Source organism: Bombus pascuorum, chromosome 7 (genome assembly GCF_905332965.1).
Source record: "Bombus pascuorum chromosome 7, iyBomPasc1.1, whole genome shotgun sequence".
Lineage (NCBI taxonomy): Eukaryota > Metazoa > Arthropoda > Insecta > Hymenoptera > Apidae > Bombus > Bombus pascuorum.
Window position 1 is genome coordinate 10,258,739 of NC_083494.1, and position 26,988 is coordinate 10,285,726.

General features: G+C 39.0%; 1 protein-coding gene and 1 long non-coding RNA gene across 2 annotated transcripts in view; one reads left to right on the forward strand and one right to left on the reverse strand.

Moving 5' to 3' along the window:
* The window catches only part of LOC132909379 (nuclear migration protein nudC), a 103,388-nt gene that overhangs the window by 69,543 nt on the left and 6,857 nt on the right, over positions 1–26,988 (forward strand). The gene's annotated exons all lie outside the window — the stretch shown is intronic.
* LOC132909390 (uncharacterized) lies at positions 19,006–20,107 on the reverse strand. The gene is made up of 3 exons (XR_009658531.1): positions 19,433–20,107; positions 19,230–19,348; positions 19,006–19,114 (listed from the first exon to the last, which is right to left on the reverse strand). It is a non-coding gene; the product is annotated as an uncharacterized LOC132909390 (long non-coding RNA).

The following is a 26,988-nucleotide window of genomic DNA, read 5'->3' on the forward strand; positions in this document are numbered from 1 at the left end:
TCTGTAATTGGTAAAGTTTTCATTTGTTGCAACTTTTATTATTTCATTGTGACTTATTAGCTAAATAAAATGTTAGACAATTTTTAGCAATGATGAAATTGTATATGTGAATATTGTACCACAAACATAGGAATCTATGAAAAATTTTATAAACAATATGAAGAACATGCTGCTGTATAATTGTCAAGATATTAACGACGATTTCCTCATATCCTTCTTAGACTTAAAAAATCTATGAACCATAGAAAAGTACGATTAAGAAATGATCAAAAGATCGTAACAGCGTCAAAGAACGAAAAGCAAAATTCTTCGCGAGGAAGCATCGTGCCTAACATTCGTTTAACAATTCTTAAGATAAATTTAAAATGTGACCACGGCTGCTTCGATACCCTTTCGAATACGAAGCTGTCGTAGCCACAGGCCGCCCCATTGTTGACTCGTTCCGCTGCCCCATGCATCGAAGCATGACGATCCCGATTGCAACGTTTCCCTTACTAACATTATAGTCACTTCGATTATCCGCTCGAAACGACATCGAACCAACAGGCATCGCGAAATCGCCATAACCTTGTTACACCAGCTGCCTACGTTTATACAACAGACTACTGATAACTCGTATGACTAGCATCGTCTGTATCCCCTTGTCAGACGCGCGGTTAGTGAAACAGCACGTTAATGGTCTGACTTTCACGCTCGACGGTTCGCAAGGATAACCATAGAGCAACGGCGCGCAGACTCGCGAAATTAACGAAAAAATTCCACGTTCTTGCTCACGACGATTGAGATCTCAGACTATTTTGCAACGCTGATAATTTATGAGCCTTCTCCGGTTGAAATTCAATTCCTTTGTCATTATCATCGGTTACTTGGTTTTCTTCCTAGAAGGTGGATAGGCGAGGTAAGATTTGTCAAGGCGGCTTTATAAATAAAAATAAAAAAAGTTTTTAATTAAACTCAATCGTTCCAGCGAGAAGTGGTCAACGCGCGTTCGCTTTTGCAACCGACGAGTAATTTGCGCGCGTGGATCTCTATAAGAGGGAATTTCACTTTCGTTTTACCCTGCTTTTTGTCGTGCTCGTTGTCTTATTGGAGTTACGTTGTCACGGTTACTTAACTATTCTAAACCGGAACGTGATTTACTAATTTTTTTCTACCTTGGTTCTTTAATCTTGACGTGCTTTAGTTTCGCGTGGTTCTCTTTTCTTTTTTTTTTTTTTTTTTTAGTGTAGCTATTGACTTGTTTTTTTTTCTTTTTTTCTTTTTTTTTTTTTCGAATGACCCAGTTTGTCTGAGGAAAACCGATGCCACGTAACGAATCAGCGGCAATGTCAATCAACGCGGCGATGTTACGTGACTGGCATTGTTTCCGAGTAAGTAAGTGTCACGGACGCGTGAGGCGCTACATCGCTTCGACGAGTGATTGACCTAGCTGTATCGTCGTTTCGAGCTTCGATCGGTCGGTGAATGTTCAACGAAAGGAAAAGTTGTTTCTCTTCGGCGTTTGCGTGCTTCCAATATATGTATAAAATCGCTAAATTTGGAAGAACTCCTGGGGTTCCAGTTCCGCCTAATTATAAATTCTAATAGTCTGCTCTAAACGCAAATATTCTATCGTCTCTGCGCCCAAAGCAAGCTAATTATGTTCAAGCTTGATTTATTTATAATTGCTTCTAATTTTTAACATTTTTACAATGATATAGTCTTTCGTTAGATGAAATGTTTGAAACTTTGTTGCATAAGAAAGAAAACTTCAAGGGTAAAGATTTTCTTGTATCATCGATATGACCCAGTTCGCTTACAAAGGGCCAAAAAGTCATCAAAATCTTCACATAACAAGGCCACCAAAAAAGAGAGATAATTACTCACCGACATTTGGCTGAAATTCCAGCAAACGACGTCTCGAATCACACAGTATCTCGCGAAAGACCCTCGACCTCAGTCGCGTGACAGCGATCGCCAAAGGAGGAGGGTCGCACCTACACAGCTTCACACTCTTCTCCCTCGAAACGCAAAATTCGCCTGCTTCTCAAAAAATCACGTGAAATCGAACCGAATATCGTCGCAATCTCTCGAAACCAAACCAAATAAACTATACCGACAAGAATACTATATCGCGAGTGATTCTTCTGGACTGACCCGATCCAGGCCGTTTAATCACGGGAGACGTATGCGGGATTCGCCCGTAATTCGAAGACTGGTCATCACGGTGACGACGCTGGGGTATTCAAAGATCGAAACGGCGTCGCGATCCAACGGAGGCGCGTCCCGATGGTGACCAGGAGGGGTACGAGAGGAGTGAAGCGGGGTCACGAAGAGGGGATCGGGTCCGAACTGGGCCCCCCTGCGATCCTTTGCCAGAGCGGGGGACCCGTGGCCGAACCCTCGAGTGAGAAATGTTGGTAGGGGATTCGGTGAGGACCCAACAGCCGCCAAGCACCACAGCATGGACGAAGACAGACGAGGAGAAGAGAGGAAGAGACGGACGACCGAGTGAATCCAAGTCGGTGGGTAAGAAGCGCGCATTCTTGTGTGTCAGCGCGCGATAGTTATGGACCCCTGGCAACCTTGTCCCAGTAGCCTGTGTGTGTGTGCGTGTGTGTGCGTGAGCGTGTGCTTGCCCATCCGAAAGCTGTGTAGCGAGAGAACGAAGAGAACAGGAATATACGAGCCCTGATAAGGAGCCACACGGGGAGAAGCTTTCCACCAGGGGGAGAACATCCTTCCTCGTGAACGTAGCTTGTTTTCGCCGACCAGAAAACGCCTCGCCGCTATCTGGGTCATGGATTCCGGCCGTTCGAGAGAAGATGCGTTGCCGTTGCCTACCTGGCAGCCCCTCTCTTTGGATCACGAGAGTGGGAGGCGAAGTTCGAATACCTGGGTCTTTGGACGACCATTGTCCTGGTTGGTGGATATTGTGAATTGCTAGATGTTGTCAAATTTTTTGGAAACTTTAAGTAACTATATCTAAGGATCGTTGACGAAGGGTGTCGTAGGTTCGATGGTAATCGAGAAAGTATCGGCTTAATCCGTTGTGGTCTGAGCAACATTTGGTATTTCGTTTCAATTGGTTCATGCTCGATAAGCTGTTTTTAAAAGCCTCGGGATGTAATTTCATATTTTCGTAACCAATGACATATTTGTATGTACTGATACCTATATTTTTATGAACATGCATAATAGGATCGTTTTATGACCTCAAATTGGAACGAATCGAACGAAGTGTAAGTTATCAGAAAGAGGCTAATTCTTGGATGAAAGTGGATTAGCAAGGGATTTGCTGTTGGATAAAATGTTGAGTTAGATATAACAAAAGGATTTAGATAAATATTGCCTATTATTGATCAATTAAGGACAAGATCAACGATGCGGGTTCTTCCGGAAGATCAAATCGCTGACGATCAAATCAGGTAGCATTAGTGCTCTATAGAACAGGCAAACAACATAGCACCATGTGGGTCAAGGTCGAACAAAACGATTGTTTTGTCGGCCTAAACCAGTCGAGGATGTCTCTGCCCTTTTATCTTTGGCACCATTTAATTTTGTTTTCTGCGTTTCGTTAGTCAAAGGAATTGTTCGGCTTGATTTATGACTTAGTCGAGAAAGCGCAAGGATTCTCGATTATCTCCTGATAAATCTTCTCCCCTTTCTGAAACTATTGCATCGTAGCTCTCAGAGAATATTGTTTCCAGATTGCTGGATCGCGAGAACGAACAAAAGACATTGTTGTCCGAGTGACATCGGAGCAATCTTCATTTGAAATGCAAATCGAACGTCTTGCGTATCATATCTCTAATATGAAAACTCTGAGTAATTCGCAAAACAACACGAAAGAATCATCGTCTAAATTTTTTGATCTTTTCTAAACAGATTTTTTCCAGATAATCAAACGTAGACGTATGATACACCCAAATTTGAAAAAAATGGGGGTTGCGTTTCTTTTGAAGAAAAATGTCTTTGCTTTAAACAATAGTATTTTGGTAAATTCATTATTTCACTTAGTCTCCTGATTTATTTTATCGAAACAGATAAAATCTAAAATACAACAAATGCATATGTATCAATAGCAGTGAGTAATTATGAGTAGCATAATTTTCTATATGAGACGTCTATGACTTTCACCTACAACGAGATCCTATATTCTCATAGAATTTTATTGATGACAGAAAAATTACAACAGTTGAGAATTTTTTCTAAAACTTTCAAGAAGGGTTTAGAGATTTAGAAGAATTGTTATTATCATAATAATTGTTTACTCTTCCCGGGAATGGTAACAAGGAATTACTTTCCTGGAAAATAATTCCCTTCGAGTTTGTACCACGGAATGTGGGTCATGGACAATGGCTTACTTCTTCACGTTCTAGGCGGAACACGTCGTAACAACCCTTTTGATAACGATCCCCATAAAACGCAGGTTTCTTGCCAATTACTTTTTCACGTGATTCAACTTGAACATCTGTTTTTTGTTATGGAGTCCAGCACGCAACCCTTCGGGTTATGGTTATGGCTCTGCTTGATTGGGCACCAAGCTTTCTATCCCGTGAAATTGCCATTATAAGTACAGGATTTCTTTACGCTTTTGCTTTTTATGGAGATACAAACACGATTTCGTTTGAAACTCAATCTTCTGATTATAACAAGTATGTGGATTTAAAAAGGTTTTTCTTCTTCCGTTATACTTCTGGAGCGTCAAGATACAAAGAAAAAATTCAATTGGTATAAAAAGCAAAGCTATCATTATTAATGTGAATAATTTTGTTGAGATCTATTTACTTTCACCACCTACAGGAAGAGCTTCTTTATAGTCAGTGTTCGCTCGATACTAATTTATTTCGCGTTTCATTTACAAGCATATTTGAAGGGTTTATTTATTAGTCAATAAATAAACGAATTAATGAATTTATATAATGGCACAATAACCTACTGTACTGTATTATACGCCTACTTTTCGTGTATTATATTTTTTTCAACTAACACGAGAAGCACCTATTAATTTACAGCAGCAATAGCTGATACATTTTGTGTGTTATGTTCCACGAACATCAATCACGATCAAGTGAGAGGCCGACAAAGTTCAAACGGCAATGTACACCATGTCTAATGATGAATCGAACGCTCGAAACGGATTATTTATGACGTGAACCTATCCCAGACCTAACTCAACTGTACTAGAAGCCTTACACAAACCTAACTGAAACATGACCTTATTTTCCTCCGCACCTAAATAAGATTTTGAGACTATACACGTTTATACCATAAACAGTTTTAAGCTTTCCTTTTAAGTTCTCCCAATTGGAAGAAATGTAGAGCAGTTTAAATCAGGCGAATAAAAGAGCCAATTAATGTTCCTACGTTTTGACGTACGAATTTAACAATTCGAATGATCGATCTCAATAATAAATCTTATTACCATAATTGTTCAGGCGTCGAACGTTCCATGATAAAATTGGATGCTCAACGCTATACGACTGTTACCATAAAATTGCCATAACACAAACAGAAAAAAGTTACGATGAAATATAAGAATGACGCTTCTTTTTATGACACGTTATATATAAAGAGAGATCTAAGACTCACTCATGCGGATCTCGAGCAAAGTCATTTCGATAGAGTATTTAACAGACATCGAAATCAGCATCGAAACGATCTCGATCTTGGGTCAGCCGGTGTCCTCGGTGTTTTCTCGGTTCGCCGACCAAGAAAAGGCTCTTTGGATCCAACGTTTCCTCGCGCAATAACTGCCGATTGACTTGTGCTCCAGAAACGGCCGGCGCGCGTCAGTTCACGTCGTACGTGGTCGGCTCGATCGACACGGGACACCGTAATTGAGTTTTCGCAGCCCGTAATTACCCGTGCAATTGATACTAATTTGTACATGCGAGATTTATGCTCGCCCTCTGCGGATTGCGCCTTTTGTGCAACCCGCTGCATTCTTCGGGATACGCACGAAAGTTTGCTGCTGTTCGTTAGAAGAGGTACTTGTTTGGAAAGAAGATTATAATTTAATGTATTTCATTATCGAATTGATTTGATGAAAACATTCAAGGAAATTCTCCATTGCAATAGAGCGATTTGTTGAATGAAACAAATATACAGTGAATGATTTCATCAATTAGCAGCACATGTCTTTCGAAATCAATCTAACCCAAGCTATAAATTCCTTGATTGTAATGCGGTTTCCTAAGTCAAACGAACGACGAATGAAAACTTAATTACTTCAAACTTAATTCAAACCATGGGATTTCTTTCTAAATATACGAATCCTTTGAACGAACGTTCTTCAAAATCTAGCCGAGTGATCAGAACAATGATTCGCCATATCACCGCTAATCTTAAAAATAACATACACGATATTATATACGTATACCGCAAACTCTGTCAATCTTCGTTCAACCACGTTTAACATGGCCAAACATCTGCAAAATTTCTCAACATCCAGACAACTCTGGAAACCATCCTGACACCGACGAGTCCCATCCACGTAGCAAAAAACACTCATGGTTCGTGCGTTACTCTGACCATGGACCACACGAACGAAACAACCGACTGTCACCCAGAAATCTCATAAAGTTGGTGTGCGATTAACCAGCGCGAGAGAAGAATCAACAGGGATCAACGGCGGGGCCAAGGGTGTCGTTTCTTTTTCTCTCTTCTCGTTCGCCGCTAATTGTTTCGCACGAAATCGCCTGGAAACGAAGAAACTCCCCCACCTTCTCATCCCTTCTCCCCTCTCACCCCGTGGAGCCCCGCGGATGTGTTTCGCAAGATTTCGCAATATCAATTGCGCGCTGCCTGTCAAGCGGTGCCAGCTCGCGCGCTTTGCCCGCTCTCGACCGAGAATTATCGCCCGCGAGAGGCATTTTACGTTATTTAAGACTATGTAATTTAATAAAGTGACGGCCTCGCGATGCTTCGTTCCATGATTCTCAGGGACGAGCCGCGAATTCGATTCGGTCTTCGCGTATCGGCCGCGTTCCACACAGGGTTCAGGAAATTACGGTCCCGTGGCGGCCTTTTAACGGGCCTTTTTAGCGTGAAATTATTCCCTCCGACATAGGAACGCCGGTGATCGACTCGATGGATCGGACTCTCGATACGATCTCTCGTGGATCGACGGTGCTTGTGTTCGCCTTTCGAAAGGGTTTCTAAGACGTTTTGGTCATGAGCGTGGAACTGATCGTACCATAGCCTGTTTTAATTGGGAGATAAGTGAAACAGCACGGAGAAATAGTACCGGGGTTTGATACAGTGTGATTTGCTGATTTATGAGGGGTGTGTTGCTTGATGTTTTATGGAGGAAAGTTTAGATTGCAATCGTTTGGAGCAGTGAAACGGGTAATGATTGACTGTGCGAATTTTTCTGGTCCACTGTCTTCTAGATCAGTTCATCTAAAATTCAACTGGCTAAATGAACGTGATTCGCTGTATAACGTACGCTGGATGCATTGACAGATATTTTAATAGATCGTGACTGCGTGGAATGCTAGAATTTAGACAGATGGTCAGTTATTTGATAGTTGGGTAGTAATCGACTTAGAAAATGTTTTCTTGATCGGTTTATCTAAAGTCCAGTCGATAGAAAACTATTCTAATTTGCTAACTTATAGATACCCATTTTTTATAGTGGATTATTTTCTCCGTCGCTTAATCAAAAATTCATCCGGTGTAAATAATCTTTGATCGGATCTAATTTTGAAATCAGATATAAGACATGGATTTAAACTCCTAAAATGGAACTGGTCCTAAAACCTGCCTTCACTTTATCGTGATATTCTTGTCTCGCCCAGTAGATGTTCTGTTCTGTCTATGGACCGCCTTTTGCATTTATCCGAACTGGTATCGGCCGGTGGCGCTTCCACTAGCCTCGTTTGCATGTTACACCGAACATCACGGCTTCGTTCCCCTTGTAGAACATCAATCATTCGGTCGATGGGTCACTGGACACAGTTCTAAATTAACCGGTTTTGCAATGTTGGCGCCACTCGCCGTCGCGAATCTGTGGCCCAATTTTGGCCTGAAGAATCAAGGATTCTTTAAGAAAATTATAATCAATTATACGGTATATGACATAAACAAACCGTGTATAAAAATATACTACGTAGTATGTACTACAAACTGTGTCACAAAAATCCTATCCCAACAGAAAACCTATTTATCGCTTCTACTGGCAAACCACATCAATTCAATCCACCACACAGAGACTCATCCAAAGGACAGATTTACAATGACGTCTAATCGCTTCCAGAAAATCTCTCCTACCACTTGACCCACTGCTCTCCAACTAGAAGTTTCATCACGACACCATTAGAATAAACAAATTCTAATTCATTGTGTAAAAATTCCACGCGCAGATAATCGACACCTCCGATGTCCGAACTGTCTCGCCTCGTTCCTTTTGCTTACGTCAGCCAAACGATTCACTCGCGATCGATCGATGAGGACAATCTGCAATCTAGATGCTGATCTCCTCTCCGTGCATTCGGCAGGACATGTCGATTGGTATTTAGGCCTCGCGTTACATAACCTTTTCTTGTCATCGTGCGGCCGCCAAAGCAACGGATAAAAAAACTATTCCGGGAGGCGAGCGGGGGCGGTAGCGTATCATCGTTGTGACATTGGGACATTGGTTTTCCGTATGCGAGTCTCGTTCAACCAGACCCGAGCAACCTCTCTATCCTTCTTCCTCTGTGTGTTTACGAGTGTTTCGCTCTCTTGTTCTTTCTCTTTCTCCGTCCACCATGGATAGACGCTTCTACGCGGCTGAAATACGGAGTTCCGCGCGTCAAAAACGACTGGTTCTGCCTAATACGTGGCCGGGAACGAGGAACGTGCTACGAGCATCCGCCAATTGCGAAATGCAGGAATTTAAAACAGCATTCCCGGTAAGGTCAGCCGGCAAACCGGGGTCATCGGTGTAATTACCACGCAATTACTGAACACGACAATTTTTGGATAAGTTTGTGGATTTTAGGATTTGAAAAGTTTTTGGCATAGAAATTGGTTCTTTGAAGTTTGAAGATGCATTTGAATGATTTTTGGGGACTTCTTTTTTTTTTAAACAAGCTAGGAATTGTAGGAATTATGCGAATGATAAGACACGAAGCACAGAGTAACGTTGATGTTGATATGAGTGTAAATGGACAAAGTGGAAATGTTGATGTTTCAATTTCTTGACATACTTTACATACAACTTGACATACGTTACTATAACAAAATATTATTCGAGTATTCAGTTGTTAAAAATATTAAACAAACGCCTCAACATGTATTGCATTTCTGTTTCCTCGTCTTTCTATCACTTAGGAACTAAAAATTCAAGGAACAAATTAATTTTGTCCACGTAGCTCGTTTAATTTGTTCAGTAGGATGCGTTCATCCAAAATTCAGACCTTCGAATCGACTTAAAAATTAATCAGACGACCAGAAAATCTTTTGAATGAAAAATTTATATATCTGGAGCCTCGTCGATCAAACCTCTAGACTCACTTAGAAAGTCCATACTGCGAAAACTGACTAAAAGGACGTCAAAAATTACTTGAGCGATGATCAATTAAAGATAGAGTGTACAACGAAAGTTCAGTGAGCCTTTTAGTCGTGCGATTATTATGCAAATTCGCTGTCTCGTTTATCGAGGTAATTATGCATTGATCGTGGCCTCCTCGAGTCGAAGTTGATCCATTTATAATTTCGTGTTATTCCTTGCGAAACATCACGATTCGTAAGGTTAATAATGACGTGATGGGGTCATCACCTTCGAGCAAGTTTCTTTCGTCTATGATTTCGTTTCTGTGGAATGGTGAACGCCTTGAAGAAAGGAAAATGGCCAGAATTTCTGGCATTGCGCCACAAGGAAGTGTTCAAAACGGCGGAATCCCTTCGAAGAAGAAATTCGTACGTGGCCACCTAGTGGATTGTGAAACGAAGAAATAGGAAGGACGCCACGACACGACAAGGTTATCCTGGCAATTATCGCGCAATTAGACCATGCACTCGATTGCTACTTTCGACACGGACGTTTGCAACATCGTCGACGCGTTATACCGTGGAAAAACGAGATTATTATTGTAAAATTTAATTCCATAGCGGCTCATAGATAACTAGTGATTGTTCAGAAGTTGACAGGTGAAAGATAAACGCGGTCGTTTCAAAGAAATACGAAATCCTTGGATTTCTATGTACCTTTAGATACGTAAAAACGAAAATGGCCAGTGATTGTAATTAAGTCCTGGACTCTTCGATGGAATGTTTGGTTCTATATTTAACTCGTTTGCTGGGTTGCTTTTTAAGTAGAAACTTCTCTGCAGTCATGAAATCAATTTGAGTCAATTGATCTTCAATTTAGTTCATGTCAATTTTAGTCTTTACACATGTAAATGTGATGTAATTTATTATTAACAAAAGTAGGACAACGTATAAAGTAATAGGAGATTTCTAAATAAGGAATTATGTACAAAAAATTGACAAAATGTGTAACAAATTAACTTGTCTTTCTCAGTCAGTGATTTAATCGTCATTCTTCTGTACATGTTCATGAAACTTGTTCTTTTTCTAACTTCTTAATATTCTCCGCGAATATCTTTTCTTGTAAGAGTTAATTTATATAATTTTTTTATTACTATGTTTAAAACTATGTAATGTTAAGAAACGGCCTCGGTAGAAACCACGACAAGAATAATTGCAACATAATATACTTCGTAATAAAAATTATCTAATCATCAGCGCGCCGATGCTTGCACAAGAATTACAGAAATGGCAACTTTATTCATATTTCACATTTCCACCTTGCGTTTAAGAGTTGTCGGATTAGCCTAATGTAGACGACCATGGGAACTTCTATCCTTTATCCAGGAGAAGTTCAATGTTCTTAATGAACAGTCGATTAACCAAGTTTAATCGCCTACGTACCCTTTGCATACAGATATTAAGTAACTTTTACTTCAAATGATTGTCTAACTCCAAACGAACATCAAACAACACAATTAGTTTACGTCAAATTAATCGATTCGTCGAATCATTTTCTTTCGTATTATTCGTTATGTCAGTTAAACGTTGTCATGTACGAAACGATTAATTGTAGAATCTTAAACAAATCTTAACATCTTTGTCATTATTGTAATTGAATGTTATCGCGAACGAAATAATTAATCGCAAATTTCAAGCGAGTCTTAATATCCTTTCAATTATAGTAACATAACCGCATCCTGTATTTTATTCAGTTTGAAATTCATACAAATAAAGTCAAATTCTGATATTTTTGATAAACAACAGACTTGCTCACCAAAAGATTCTTGCGCACAGTTAAAGCAATGTCATTAATAAAACTTCTCAATTCACCAATTACAATTGTTTTACAGTAACAATAACAAGTTCGAATTTATAGTTACTCTTTGCCCTCTTACGATAATTGTAACGAAGGAAGTATGAAATTTTAGAAGTTTTACAAATGACGTCATCGTGGTTTAAAATTGGGCAAAAAATTTCTAAAATCAATAACCTGTAACCTGTCAATTTCTAATATTCACTAATATATAATAATAAATCATTCGTGTAAAAGTTTCCTGGTATCACAGATGTATGTAACGTAAGCCTCTCTTCCGTCTTCCTCCTTATTTTATTACTTTCTAAAAAAAATTTAAATACCACATCCATAAAACGTCACGTCATAAACCACCTGTAGAAACTCGTATTAGTAGCTTCTTCAGAGAGTAAAACCGTTAATCGTTAACGTCATGGAAAACCTATCGCAAGCAAATGGCATCAAACGCTCATTGTCAGAGTAAAGAGGAATATGACGTTTTGCATCCACATTGTGCCTTTATGAGAATAAGCTAAAAGCAGGAGGTGGTGGCGTGCAGCGGAAGATCAGCTGTCCAGGATTCACCGTTGTCACTTGGCGCTCGTAGCCTTGTAACATATACGCAAATAACCCAATAAATCTCGGTATAGGCTCATCCTTCGGAATCCTTGACACCGACGACGGTAGTGTCACCGTACACACGCGCGCGCGTATCCTCGTCGAAGCCTAGGCATCAAACCGAAGGAGGGAACACGCGATAAAACGAGCGGAGCCGGATCAAAGTCGCGTGATTTCCCAATAGCGATCTGCGACCACGAACACGAGTAGTGCGTCACTTTTCCCCACGGGGAGAGACTCTCGCGAATCCTCCAGAGAGACGTTAATGATCCTCGGATGTTAGTGATCCAAGCCACCGGTCTCAGTCGTCGTCATTCTTCGGTTTCTTTGTACCGTTTACGATTTGCTAAAGTTTTATGATACTGAGAAATTTGACATACAATGGGCGGACCGAAGAAAGTTTGAAATTAATATTTGCGTATTTGGTATGAGTAACAGGAGTATGTTAAAAGCTGGCCATTTATCGACCTTCTTGCAAACGAAAAATTCTTGCAGGGTATTAAAAAGCATCTCTCAAGGAACAAAAATTGGCATTTTTGTCTGAGATGTGACGGGAAAGTTGAAAGAACTGAGCGCAAAGATGAAGAGGTAGCAGCGATCGAACTTACCCACGCGTTACAATTAATCTTCATCTTCTTCGGATATTGATCCATCTATGAAACAATTCTTTAGGAATTCTACTATTTCTGTCAAAAATGAGTAAAATTAATCGAACTCCGGAATGAAGCAAATCCGAAGCATCGCAAGATCGTTGTCGGCTATTGTTCTCGCGTAGCAACAAGCTGGCGATAGCTCAGACTTGCTCGATTTCAAATTTCAGTTGATTTATCTGCATAATTTCTGAAGAATCATTACGCCGATATAGATGAATAATTATTCTGTAGCTTGATGAGAATGCGCAGAAAATGAAGCTCAAGTGTAACGCACGAGTAAATTTGATCGCTGCCACTTTCTCATCTTTCCACTCATTTTTTTCAACTTCGTTCTTCTTCTCTTTCGATGTATTGTTTTAGATAGTTGTATTTAAGATTAGAATAGCGACGTATGAGTTTAGAAAGTTCATTGTTGAGCATCCTAGACCTCTTGGAAATGAGCTAGAAGATATTGCGGAATTTTTACGAATTTATCGACGATGGAGGTTAACGAGAGCTGAATTGAAAGGAGAATCAACACGTGGAAAGATAGCGTCTATGATTCATAGATTGCAAAATTGGATGAATTGTTCCTGGAGGTGAGAAACACATCGAAACTCCTACTTTTAACCTTAAACTATGCTATCTGTTAACCGTCTTAACCATGTTACAACGAATAATGAGTTAACTCGTCTTGTTCGGTTAACAAGTTAATGAATAATTCAACTAAGAAGAATTAAATATTATACAATGTTATACAAAGATAGAAATCCAATCCGTATCACGAACAGCAAGTCTTCAACTGGTTTAACTGGTGTTTAACTCCTCGAAAACAGAGGCGGCGAGTATTACTTAGGCGGCGCGGAGTTGCGGTTTCCGGATGGATAAAGAAATTGTAACGATTTCGGTTGAGTAACCTGTGCGTGAAAGGCGTTCATCGAGTCGGATCGACAATCTCGATTCAACCGATTCGCAATATCGATTGGCTAATTCCCGACTCTTCGCGATTCGTAGATGTTTATCTAAAAAATCTCAGTATACTTAGTATCTCTGATTTTAACCAACTATTAATTTTAAATATTCCTCTATCCGCCACTAATAAATCTTTAAACCTCTCGTGAAAAAGATGTCGATCTTTTATTTCCAGGAAATTTCATTAATTTTACCATAACATTTATTCAGAAGAGAGAAAATATTTATTTTGCAAATATCATTTATGAAAGAAATGTATGGAATTTCCAAGAGATTCCTAGCAGTTACCTAACATTTTCAACAAACGTTGACTTAATAAACCTCCTAACGATTTCAATAAAGGATCGCCCCATGCACGATCAAAGCGCGCGATAGTCGTTGACCTGGATCAAAGCTGTGTTTCTCAATCGAAAGCCACATTATCGTCGATTAACCCAGGTTTACGGCGGGTTCCCCATTCGCAGGGATCATCGTTGGTGGATCGATGCTTGTAATAACTGGAATCAATCGGTGGTACTCGTCGCAAATGTAATGAGGATGATGATAATGATTGCCGATGTCAATGACAGGGACCTAAGTAGTAGATGCGCCGGCGAGTCTGGCGCAACAATCGAGATGGACAAGCGGCTGCTCATAACGCGGTCGACTATGAGGGAATAGAACGTTTGAGAAGACATGAAATTGCTTTTAAGCAGCTGCTACACGAGAATCGTTTCGTTGTATCGATCGTTGTGCAATGGATTGAAATATGATTGCCCTTTGGTAATTATTACATATGACTCATCGTTCGTTAATAATACTTTCCGTAAGCAAACTAAATTTTCTTTCGATAATTTCCAGCTGAAATAATTTCGAAGCACGTTAGATTAGGCTGATTGAATTAAAATTGTTATTGGAGATGTTTGACCTTTGTTACAATGGATGTTGCAATCGAAGATTTTATATTGTATTGGTCAATAGTATCGAAGGACTCGATACAAAAGTAGTATAAATACATCCTTTTTTGGAAATGGATAGAATAAATATACTGCACAAAAGGATTTAATTAATGCTTACACATCCTTTCTTTAATTATTCCCTTGAACTCAATTTTTATCTTAACATCGTACAAATAATATGTTGATCTATCCAGCCTATTGAGTTCCTTCGCTTTTGTTCGTTCAATAGAACCGAATTGTTCCGAGAAGAGAATATAATTTATCTCAAGAATTTTCCGGATGATTTCTATGTTTTTGTGGTTATAAATACAAAAATATTTTAATATTTGACAGTATACAGACTTCTGTACTAAATGGTAATTTTATCCACAGTTCCTTCGAATTGAAAATCTACACACATATCTTCTTCCTTCAGTCCTTCAATTATAATAATAACGATAATTACAGTCTACTAAAGTAATCCTATTCTAATAGAGTGAATTAATGTTGTAGGCTTCGAACCAAATAAAAAGTACAAGTAATTGTCGATAGAACCAAACATAAGGCTAGCAGCTGGCACTTGTGGTAACCAAGTTGGACGAGATTTGCTATTTCTCAACTAGAAACAATAGTTTCCACGCAAAGCGATTCTTGATTCGGTCGAGACTCGGACGAATGACAGCCGTAGTTGCCATAACGGTGCACACACCGCGTCGAGGCGAAGTCAGACTCCACTCTGAATCGATTGATGCATTCCGCTTATGTACGCTCGAGGAATCAGCGTGCGCACCAACCACGGTAATCGTCGATCCTCTCAACATCCAAGGAATTATTATGTATTTAATTACGACGAGTCGCACGTAACGGCGATATTTCACCGCGTATCCAGTCAACGCAACGGCGCGATTAAAGTCTATCTAAAAATTTATCGTGCTCTCTGTGCGGCGCGCACGCGTGCGTTTCCATGCGCATTCGTGTCAAGGAATGCCGCACAAAATTGCACCGATGGACGCTTTGCATAATGGAAATCCTGGAAACAATGCGAATTAATGTCTTCCTAACATTTTGATCCCATAAAGCTAGTCTAGGGTCGCGTTAATGTGTCAATTAATTGCATTTTTTATGCCACAGTCAAATATGCAATATGTTTGCTTCTATGAGGCAAGATTTTTTTAGTAACGCTTATATCGCTTTTCCATGTTTGAAATATCCTTATAAAATTGCGCATCGTATGGGTAGAAACAAATATAGAGTGAAAGTTATAGTAACCAGATTTAAAAAGAAAATTTTAATGAAATGGAAATCAGGAAGTGGATTTTCAAAGACAGATTACACTTCAGATCTTTATAGGAACTCGAGTTTGCCCTATGTTTTGTAGATAATAACGAAATAACTATAAATTCAGTAATTATTAAATAATAAAGAAGGCTATTGCGTAAAAACCTTGTGGGATGAGAAATGAAATATGCGAGGATCAGTACAAGTATTCACAGTGACAGAGACTTTGTTATCCGCTATAATCTGAAATGTGCACGTGTTGAAAAGGCACATATAAATTGCAAGTTAAAACTGTAAATAAGAGAAAAGTGGATTTCTTCCAATGCAAGAAACCGCGAAATAAATTACGCAAAATATCGCGGTCGAATCGTAGGCAGTGCCCGCATGAGCGTAATTTTTGTATACGTATACCTCTTGCATGGGTGGTCCTTTAGCAACTCGACCATTCTCTGCGATTCTAAGCGTCGATAATGTCAATCGTTCGCGTTGTTTCTGTTTCGATAACCAAAGTATCTCCATACCAAGTTGCGCAACGAATCGCCAGATGGTTAACTATTTTATTACTTAGTAAGATCTCCTTTGTCATTTAAAAAGACAGCATCGTGAATAATATGAAGGTTTAGTGAGAACGGTCAACTGACTATCTGACTGTAGTAAAGGCTATAAATATGCTGCTAGTCAATGCTGCATTATATACAGTGGCTCCAAAACGTATTGGCACATATTCTTAAGTTTCAACGAAACGTCTTCTTATCAGATTATTTATTTGATTTTCATAGTATCAAGTTTTTGTAACCATATGAAAGTGCTACTACATGATACGAAATTTAATATACTTGAATCCAACTAATTAGTATGTAAATGCTATAATAAATACAGTAATGTGTTAATACTTTTTATAGCTACTGTTTCATCATTTTCTTAGCTTGTATCTCCTGTATACATTTCCAAATTCGATTTAAACTCTACCAATATAATAACGATAGACGTGATTTATTACTAGTACCAATGAAGTTTCAAAATGTCTTATATAATACATACATTGTATACTTAAACTCTCGTTATGATAAGCGTTCGAATACTTCTTGTTCAAATATCTGGTGAGCAATAGTACATCGAAAGGGAGTAAAATTAGCAAGATATCCGCGGTCTCGATCATGTATAATGGCTCGCCTCTCTCTAGCTCCCGGTTTACCCTTAATCCTATGTTTTCATTTAACAGCTGCCGGCGATTCCCCTCCGTTTCGTCCTGTGTTCCACCTCTCGATTTCACTTTTGGCGGCCGCGCCACCGATCGGCGCTCTTTGCCCCCTCGTCCCCCTATCGTCGAGTGGCGAGTTGCGCAATTGCCTTGTTGTGCGCGGTTCGCGCGTTCGCTTGTGCGCAACTCTGCGGCGATCATGCGCATGCGCGGTTGCACGCCACCGATCGCGTACTCAATAAGTGTATCAGCCACTGGCGTAACCCGGTAACGAAAAAAAGCTCCTTCGATTGTTTGTATCTCGTTACAATGGCAACTAAAGAGCACGTGTATCGATGCGATCGAATTTCCTTATTGTCGTCCGAAACGTTCGTTTTGTTTGACGGTGTCTTACGTTTAACGGTGATCGGTAGCGACGAAAGGTACTAAATAATCGCTCTGGGAAAACATTAATTATTCTATTCTTGGGCAATCAGTCTCGTTTTAAGTGCAATATTCGTACGTTCAAAGTATGATTAATTACTCGGACTGAATAACCTTAATATCACGATTTTTCACGGTATTACTATGGCGCAAGGGGCCGCGTAAAACACTCGCTATAACAAAATCTCGCCGCGTAGACAGATGGCCAGTAAGTCGAATCGCATCAGCCGCGAGCCTCTGTCCTCGTAAAATTACGCGGGATTACAAAACGCTTGCACTTTCTCGAACAGATGCAGACGCCGTGCACACGTTCATTGTTCGTGCTGGCTCTCTGAATCTATATAAGCTTCTATAGGCTCCGCTATGAGAAACCTACTTCACGCTGTAACGCTATACAAATTTCAGACGACTATTTTCCAGTAATCATTTGGTTAGTGAAATATTTGACCAATTTCCAATTTCACACGCCTCTTAATATATTCGCTGTTATACGTTGCGACAATTTAAGTAGACGTATTTAAAATTGAATTATCACTTTCTAAATAATACTATCGTCGCAAGTGTTGCCCCTTTTATTCATATACAGGATAAACAACGATAGTAGAACATTCGTTATTACATATGTCATCTATACTTTTTATAAGAACATATGCAGCTTGTACAAGACAGTAGTGGCTATTTTACGCTTGTTTCTGATCTTGGCGATAATAAATACAATGCTGCGGGCAATCGTACAGAAAATCGGGAGGAATTCGAGATTCTGTAAACTTCCAAGCGCCACCGGATTCCAACGATTAACTATTTCTGATTTCGTGTTTTCTCTGCTACGTTGCTTTTTTTCTGTTCTTCCTTTTATTTCGAACGATCGTGTAATATTACGCCACTGGCGTCGAGGTGGCGATGCGAAACCACGATGTATCGCGGCGGTGGGGCACGAGGACGCGAAAAAGTACGTGGGGAACACACACGAGCGGCGAACGGGGCACGGAGAGGCAAGGTCGTTCTTTGACCCGAAACATGGTCCGCTCGGCGCCAATTTTTTGGGAGGAACCGGTCCCGAACCTCTGGAATTTTTGCCGGCGAACCGCTACCACACGGTTTCGCCGACCGATCGACACCAACACCTGCCTTCTCCGCTAATATATCGCCTGGCTATAAAGTTTCCATCGATTAACGTCAAACGTTGCAACCGCGTCCTCGTCGACGCTCGCCGATCATCGATAAATCCAACGATCTCGCGTGAAAAACTGCCTGATCATTCTCGATCGTGTTTACGCGCCGATTGGCATCCTCGAATGCTGCTTTCAACGATCTTTTAGTAGTATTTATCTCTTCTGTGATAGTGTTTCTTGGGTGAGAACATGATGGTTTTAATCTCTCTTATTTACACCCCCATTCAACAGTATAGGCACACTTGGTTGGTTGCGGCATGTGTTTGGTAGTTGTGAAATCATGGATGGATTTCATTAAATTTTATGTATTTCGATGGTAGTATAGAGTATATATTTAGTAAATGGGACACGCACAGAAGCTGAACTGGCTGACTTTGTCAAGGTTAATCGTTCGATTTGTACAAAATTATACGCTATTCCGGTAAAAGTTACAGTAGGATTACAAAAAATAATAGATTTATTGCCTTTGTGAACTTGTTAAAAATATACAAATAAATTGTAGTAAATTTACATTCAGAATATAGCTCCTTTTGGCAAGATGTAATTAACATTTATAAATTAATGAACTTGACTTTTGAATGGCTCGAATAATCCACCAAATGTCTTACCTAGAACATGAATTATTATGTGATTGAAAATGCTAATTGTCCTAAGTCTTCACTTTAGTATGTACATGTATAATTCTACATAAATATAAGTACAAATAAGAGATCAGTTAGATACCTGTAGAAAATAGATTGACCCAATTTCAGATACTCATGTACTTGAGATTTTCAGAATAATCTACAGCAAGGTAAATCGCTAATATCCCAATCGAAAAGAGAAACATCTTACACGAAACCCTAAAAAACAAAATTCCAGTGAAATTACTGAAAAAGGAGAAAAAAGGAACACGAAACCTTACAAAATTGCGTTCTCTTACTCACCGAAACTATCGAAGAATCGCGAAGGCCACCGATTCCAGCCAGAAGATACCTATCGAAGTGCATCTAACAAAAATCGTAGCGCTCGCTCGGCTTGCTCGTTGCAACCGGGCTTTCCATCATTACTTAATCGCTGTGGCTCGCTCGAACGATTAACAAAATTACAAAACGCTCGTCGTCGTACTCGTGTGAAACACGTGTGTTGCTCGCCTTTTCAGGGCACAACGGCGAAAGACACCATCTCATACCATTAGACCCTAGACGCTTTTATTCGTACCGTTCGGATACGGGAGCTTCTTAAACTTCTCGTGTCCGAACCGGTTACATAAAGACGTCGCGTTTTTCCCACTGAAGTGTCTGAAGTTTTCTTAAGCCGGATGCATAGGCGCACGCGCCACTTCTATCTGGGCCTCGTATCTTTTCTCGTCCCTCTATATACCTCTCTCATCTGTTTAGTATCGTGCACGTGCTTTCGTAGAATCACCGCAGTTCACCTGTGCACATAGTGCACCTGTGTAACGCGGAGCCGCGGAGGCTCATCGATCTTCCCTGTCCTCTTCGTTTTATACTCGCTTTTATTCCCCTGCCCTTGCCAGCTATACTTCTTTGTGTGACCGTACGTCTTCGTCGAAACTATGTCGAACGGCTGAAAGAAACGTGGATACGTTCGAATAAAGCAGGATTCGTGGACAGGGCTTTGGAGATCGCGTTAGTTGAAGGATGAAGTCTGTTAACGCTTAGAAATGTTGTAAAGTCATGAGAAACGCGTTTGCAATTATCATATTAGTATATTGCTGTAATTAGTACTTTATTGTCCAAGTGTTCGTATTATTGTACAACGGAATTCTTTGTGCGTGTGATTTTGTTTTAGAAGAAGGACTAACTTGGGGCCATAAATTTTTCTTTCCTTCTCCCAACAAACGCTCGAAAGAACAACGACTATAATTATCTTGGTGTTGATGCTTTATAATCAGAATTTTGTTTGCTTATGGGAAAAGAAATCCCAGTTAACAATGTCTTCTCATAATGGCCCCAAAGATTAGAAGCTATTAATTGGTATAGATGTATTGTTTGGCACTATTCGAATTAGAAAACATACATATACATAACATTGTAGATATACAAAATATAGTAGATATTACATGATCGTCCATATTTAGATTAGATTGGAACACGATTTTTTCATTTATAGGTGAGATAAATTTGTCTATATTTCCAATTCATTATACCGTATGTAGTTTTTATCTTAGAAATATTTTCTTGTAAAGTACATCAACATTGTCTTAACGATTTGTTCTTTAATTAGAGTCCGGAATGCTATATGCAATCGCTTTTGCAACCCGCGAGTTTTATGGTTCCAGTGATTTTGTAAAGCAGTTGCTGCTGATGTCATCGCCTACGAAACGGTTGCTCGATTCGATCCGACAATTAAGCGAATAATAATTACAACGAAATTTGAACGTAAGTACCATATAAACGTCCAATAATACGCGAGGTACCTCCAGACATTTGTGTCATGAATTTTGAATGAATTGTTGCACGTGAATCCTTCTTTTTTTTCTTCTTCTTCTTTTTAGAACATAAATTCGAGTGTTTGAACAACAGGTCGAAAGATAACAGGCTTCGATCGATCTCCGAAACGTTACTTTATCTTTTCAGCGTCACCTCTGACGGTCATCCTTAAAAATTTAACTACTCGAAATTAAGTATTCCGCTGTCAGCTTGTAAATCAGTGGCCACTCTTTTATGAGACACTGGTATCAAATTCTTCACAACGCGACACGACACGACAATCCATTACGAACGATCCTTTACATGATATCACGCTGAAAATGTGAGATGAATTATGGTTGGCATGCACGAGCCTCGCGAGAAAATAGCTTCGAGAATAGCTACGAATATTCGCGTATGTCTCTGTTTCGTGGTTTTTAAATTCATGTCATTTTTCGTGATATATACGAGGTCAGTGAATTTAACAAAGTTTCAAAAGGGTGTGACTTGACAAATTGTTATTAGGTAATAGTTTAATGGCATAGTGCAATATCGAATATCGAGAAGCTAGTAGTACTTATCGACATATAAATATGTGCCGAATAGATTTATTAGGCTACTCATTTCTTCGAAACGACATCTCATATAATTTATACTCTTGTGTGATTTCAATAAGAAATCAGTTTTATGTACTACGATCTTTTTCCATATACGTTTCACTGAAAAATTGCCTTTATCTCAATTTTTACTATATACTTAATTTATCTTCGCTAGGCCTGACACCTGGATCCATTTATCTCCCAATTTCACTCGTTTTTACGACACAATTAACGGAATCGAAAGTTGCACACAAACAAAGCTAGATAGGCTTGTAAATTGTTCGTGAGTCACTGAATTCAGTAGTTTCGTTCACGAAATATATTCGTCGCGAAATTACAAGATTCTAACAACAATTTGCTTATGCTACAATTTCTGGAGTTTTCTTGCACAATTTTTAATGTTGGAATATTATCAACGAAATTTTACAAGGAACAAATAATATCATCAATACTAATAAATCTCCTACATCAGCATCAACTTTGCTAATAAACTAAATGCAATGCTACAAACGATCTTTGATTTCTAAGAAATATTAGGAATTACAAATCACTACAATTATCCTATTCGACATGAAATCGTAAATACATAGAAGAGAAATACGCGATTTACTTTACGATCTACAATTCACCGCTACCATTACTTGCTAAATTATTCCGCAAGAAGATCGTAGCGCTATAAAATACAACAATATAGCACTACTACTCTATGAGAATCACGAGCAACGAAATGTAAAGCGTATTGCTCGTAGAGTGCAACATTGTGCACGCGATGCGCCATGGGATTTCGTTATCGAGCGTGAGAGTGCAGAAACGATCATCCCGATAAATGTAAATGCACTTCATCGTTCGAGAACAGTCTGCTGACCTTGAATGGAATGGGATCTAACGATCGTATTGATAAAGAGAATCGTCGCCCGAGATAATATCGACTCTTATTGTTCTCTCTTGCTTTTCATCTCTTTGACTTCTTCCGTGAAAGAAACTCCCTTTCTTCGATCGTCTATACGCATGATCGGACATCGTATAGCACAAAGAGCTTCAAGTATCAGCATGTGTACGTCAGGATTAATAATCAGGCTCGTCTATATATAAAGATCGTTCGATATCAATCGAAAGACCGCCGTAAGTAGTTTGTATCGGTATAATGATCCAATTAACGTCGAAAGCGGTGGATGGTCGTTTTTGTCGTCGGCCGCGATTTGTTCGCCCGCGACAAGCTATTTATTGTGATTTATTCGCGTGAAGTAATCGGACGTTGAAAGGAAGGAAATCGCGTCCTTGCGGATCAAAGGTTGCTCGAACGGACGAACAATCGCCGCCGTGAAAAAGGTTGGGAAAAAATTGGAAACTTTCTGACCGATGCCTTTCGTTTCGTGTTCGATGCGGTGTCGACCCTTGGATCGATTCTTTTCGGTTGTTTTGAATGTAATTAGATTTATATTTAATGGACACGTGGTATATTCTTTAATCGTAAATTGCCTTTTCTCTGTTAGAAAGCATCGATGTAAATTTATTATCAGTAGAGTGTGGACTTTTATGTAAATTCATATTTTTATGAAAACCACTAAACATGAGTAAATAAAATACGATTTAAAAGATATTAATATACAGACTCTGTATAACTTCTAAATCATATGATACTCATACTCGAGTATAATAAATAAATGAGCCTAATTTAATTCATATGTGGTATCATTAAACACGAACAGTTTCTTGTAATGAATACTTAAACGATTCCTAGAAAAAATATTACTGTAAAGTGTTAGGTTTAATCGTTTCTATCTGTTAGAATATTAATATTATGATTTCGTGTTAAAGTACATCATCCTTCGCAAATATTATATATGTTAATAAGATAGATACGAGTTAGTAACTCTTGCTTTTTATTAATACGTCTCGACCTCATTCGTTAAACAGCAAAAACGATTCTGTATGAGAGAAATCGTTTACTCGATCGTGATTGAAAAGAAAATTTATAAATATAAACGTGTATACATAACATAATAAGAACGCTAGATCATTGATGTTCAATTGTATCAGCCTTTAAGGCGCTCGCGTTACTATGTCAATGCCTTTTTAACGCTGTATCTAAACGTAGTACTACTCATTGACCGTGTACCCGCGGCATGAATATTAAACCTGCACCATCAGCCTTGGTTCGACCTAATCGATCCAAGTCTAACGTCGAACGCCTCCTCGAAATAGTGACCAGAAGCTTCTGACGTTGAATGGAACTTCCAGTCGTACGTGACTCGGCGAATTATTATTGGATTCCTGTTATTAAACTCAAAAGGAAAGAAAACATTTCGAAAATGTGTTATATGGCTTTAAATCGGATTTTGCATAAAGTACTTGTATTGTAAATGTATTATTTCCCAATATACACGAGATTTCAAGTGACAATTTTAAAAAACATAAATTCTGAAATTACGCGTTTTAATAAGACGATATGTGAAAAAGCTACGATGCTTTGTTATTTTCTTTCATCTTTCTTAGGCCAAATACGATCTTAGAGACAAATCTATATACTCCATCGACTCGATCTGTATCGTCTTTTTATCAAATTATCAACTTAAGTATCCCAAATGAGCTATTAATGGTACAAGTCACATCCATTTTTCGTACAGAAAAATATTATAAATCGTCGAACAAGTTTCATTGGCGAATGACGATCATTTGCCAGATAAGGACAGGAAAATATGATCTTTGATCGGTGAAGGGTTCGATGTCACGACGATCGTGATTTTTGACACGTTATTCGACGCAATGAGTAACGAGAAAACTATTCGATTGCGCAACAATTCGTAAGCGGGTAGCAACGTCAATTCTTGATTACCAAGGATTTTGGCGAAGACACCAAATAAATCGGTTCCACGCGCTGCAACCTTCGATGCTCTGGGCCATTGATGAACGAACCTACGATGAAACTTTCGTTGATCCGTTGCGTGACTTTGTCTAAAGTTACGAAGCTCTCCGAGAAACTAGCCTTCGGCCCTGTAATGATGACGAGTTATGTGACGCATCATGGGTCAGACAGTTACGTGTTATAAATAAGGTCACCGATGAAACCGAATTTCCAGACAAATGATTTTCTCCTGAAAGGTTTTTTGAACGAAAAATTTTAAACTTTCTATCAGTGGAATAGCTCGATTGTAAGATAAACACTTATGGTTGGTTTGTACATCTATCGGATAAATCAATTTTGATAAACATACAATGAAGCGACAAATAATTTTTGTGTGTGGACAAAAAATTAATTCGCTTCGATCTGAAACCTGGGAGCTAAAAATGACTATAATCAGATTACTCGATATCAATAATAGAAACAAAGGGTAAAAATTGTAGCAAGTCAACTTCGTAATGAGATTAGTTTAGGAGAGATTATTGATGTTTATAGGAATTTAACTGTTCGAGTAGAAAGCGTGTTGTATTGCCCAAGGAGTAAAGTTATCTGCGTAGACAGTCAACAGACCAGAGAAAGTTGCTTATTCAATGAAATGTTCGCCAATGGATACCTTATACATGTTGTAACGCGTGTTCGATCTGTCACGGCGAAAACCGCAAGCCTGATTACTATATGGACACAGGAAACAAATTCCTCTTGAAACTCACGCAGCATGCAGTATCGTTAAACACGTTTCATTGTACTCTTTCTCTCTCACGACGTTCAAAAGAGGGAAACGCGAATACTTGTTAATTTTCCTCTATGGAATTCTTTTGGTACGGTGGTCATTTATAGGAATTCGAAAGTAAATTCACACCTTGTATAATGAGTTGAGAACGAAATATGCAGTAAAAATGCATTATTCGAACGAAATTTCAATTAGTACTCAATTACCCTTGCAATTCTATGTTGAACTGGATTCGATTTTGTCCAGTTTTAATAAAAAACATTCTGTTATTTTTTACATTAATTTGGTAGAAATATGTCTACGGTTACGAAAATATAAAAGTACATTCAGATTATAAATAGCTTCTGAAAGTGACATGTGAATTATAACGTGTGAATTAAAAATTATGGATAAAGGGAAAATTAGTGAATTATTATTCTGTTTGTTCGATGATGCATTTAGATAAATACGATTCTGCTATATCGTAATTTTAATCGAATATTTCTCTTTTATATGGTACAAATCTCATCTGTAGAATATAATTGACAGTTTCGAAAGAGGATCGATCCGATTGATTTGTATTTTCAATTTAATATCATAGAGTAGGTGAATCGTGTGCAAAGGGAAACAAAGCGCAGTCGCCTAACGTTCTCATATCGTGTCATTTAGTTAGCGTAATCCATCCTTTTGTTCTTTCAAATTCAAGGCTACGTTACAGAACCGCGGCAAACTCTGACACACCGTTGCCCCTTAATTGTTTTCGCCACAGAAGGAATTCATTGTTCCAGCGATACGTCCGTTCGTCCTCGTGAACATCGTTTCCCGTGCTGATTGACGAATCAGATTAAAACCGTCCGGGTTTCGCTGCTTATTTCCATCCAGTTTTTACGCCGCAATGCTGCAATCTCTCTTGCGGGTTTCAATTCAATTTTAATTTGTTGTTTCCAGGGGTTCGATCATTTAAATTCAGAATAACATATAGAAATTGAAATTGCGGAAATCGAATTCGAAGGTTTGATTTCAGATATTTAAATTCAGAGATAACTGCAGGACTGATTTGCATCGAAAACATCAAGTTTACAAATTGAAATAAAAAAGTTCAAGTGCAAGAGCATTAATTCAAATAATTAAATCTACATGTTAACATTCACAGTTATGAATTGAAGCTTTGGGATTTAAGAATATAGCTTCCAAGTTCTAAATTACAAATTTATTATTCCAACGTTCGTTTCCCGAACAATCTTTCTCTAATATTGGCAGCTAATCAAACGTTTAACAAATTTTCTCAATCACCTAAAATCAAGGGTACTTGGAATGCTTGTAACGTGAATTAATGTTCCCTGCCCAAGAAATTACATTTTTCCTCGATTCATTAGAAAAACCTACATCGAATCGCAGATCAAACGTGTTTTCCCTCGACTGCCAACATGCACGCTATCTGATCCTATCACGCGCATTCCCCGATACCCTAACGCTTCAATTACCCTCGCCATGAACTCCCATTAAACGTTCTGAGGCACCGTTGAACCGTTCACTGACATCTGCGTTGCGCAACGTCAGAACAATCTCTATATTAAACCTGTGGCCGTGTAACATGCAACCTGGTGGTATCCGTGGATGATACAAGTTCAGAAAAACGCGAAGAACAAACGATCGTGCCGCGAGAGCGGCGGGGATAATGGGCACGAGGGAGCGTCGATTGAAAATTGCAGGATCTCCTCCCACCCCGGTTGCAAATTGTCGGCGACGTTCCATCGTAAACGATAACCGTACATAATGACGCGTGCGTACACAGGTACGAACACGCGGCCACAGGTGGAGAAGAGGACGGTGATTTCGCAAGTGTACATACAAAGTG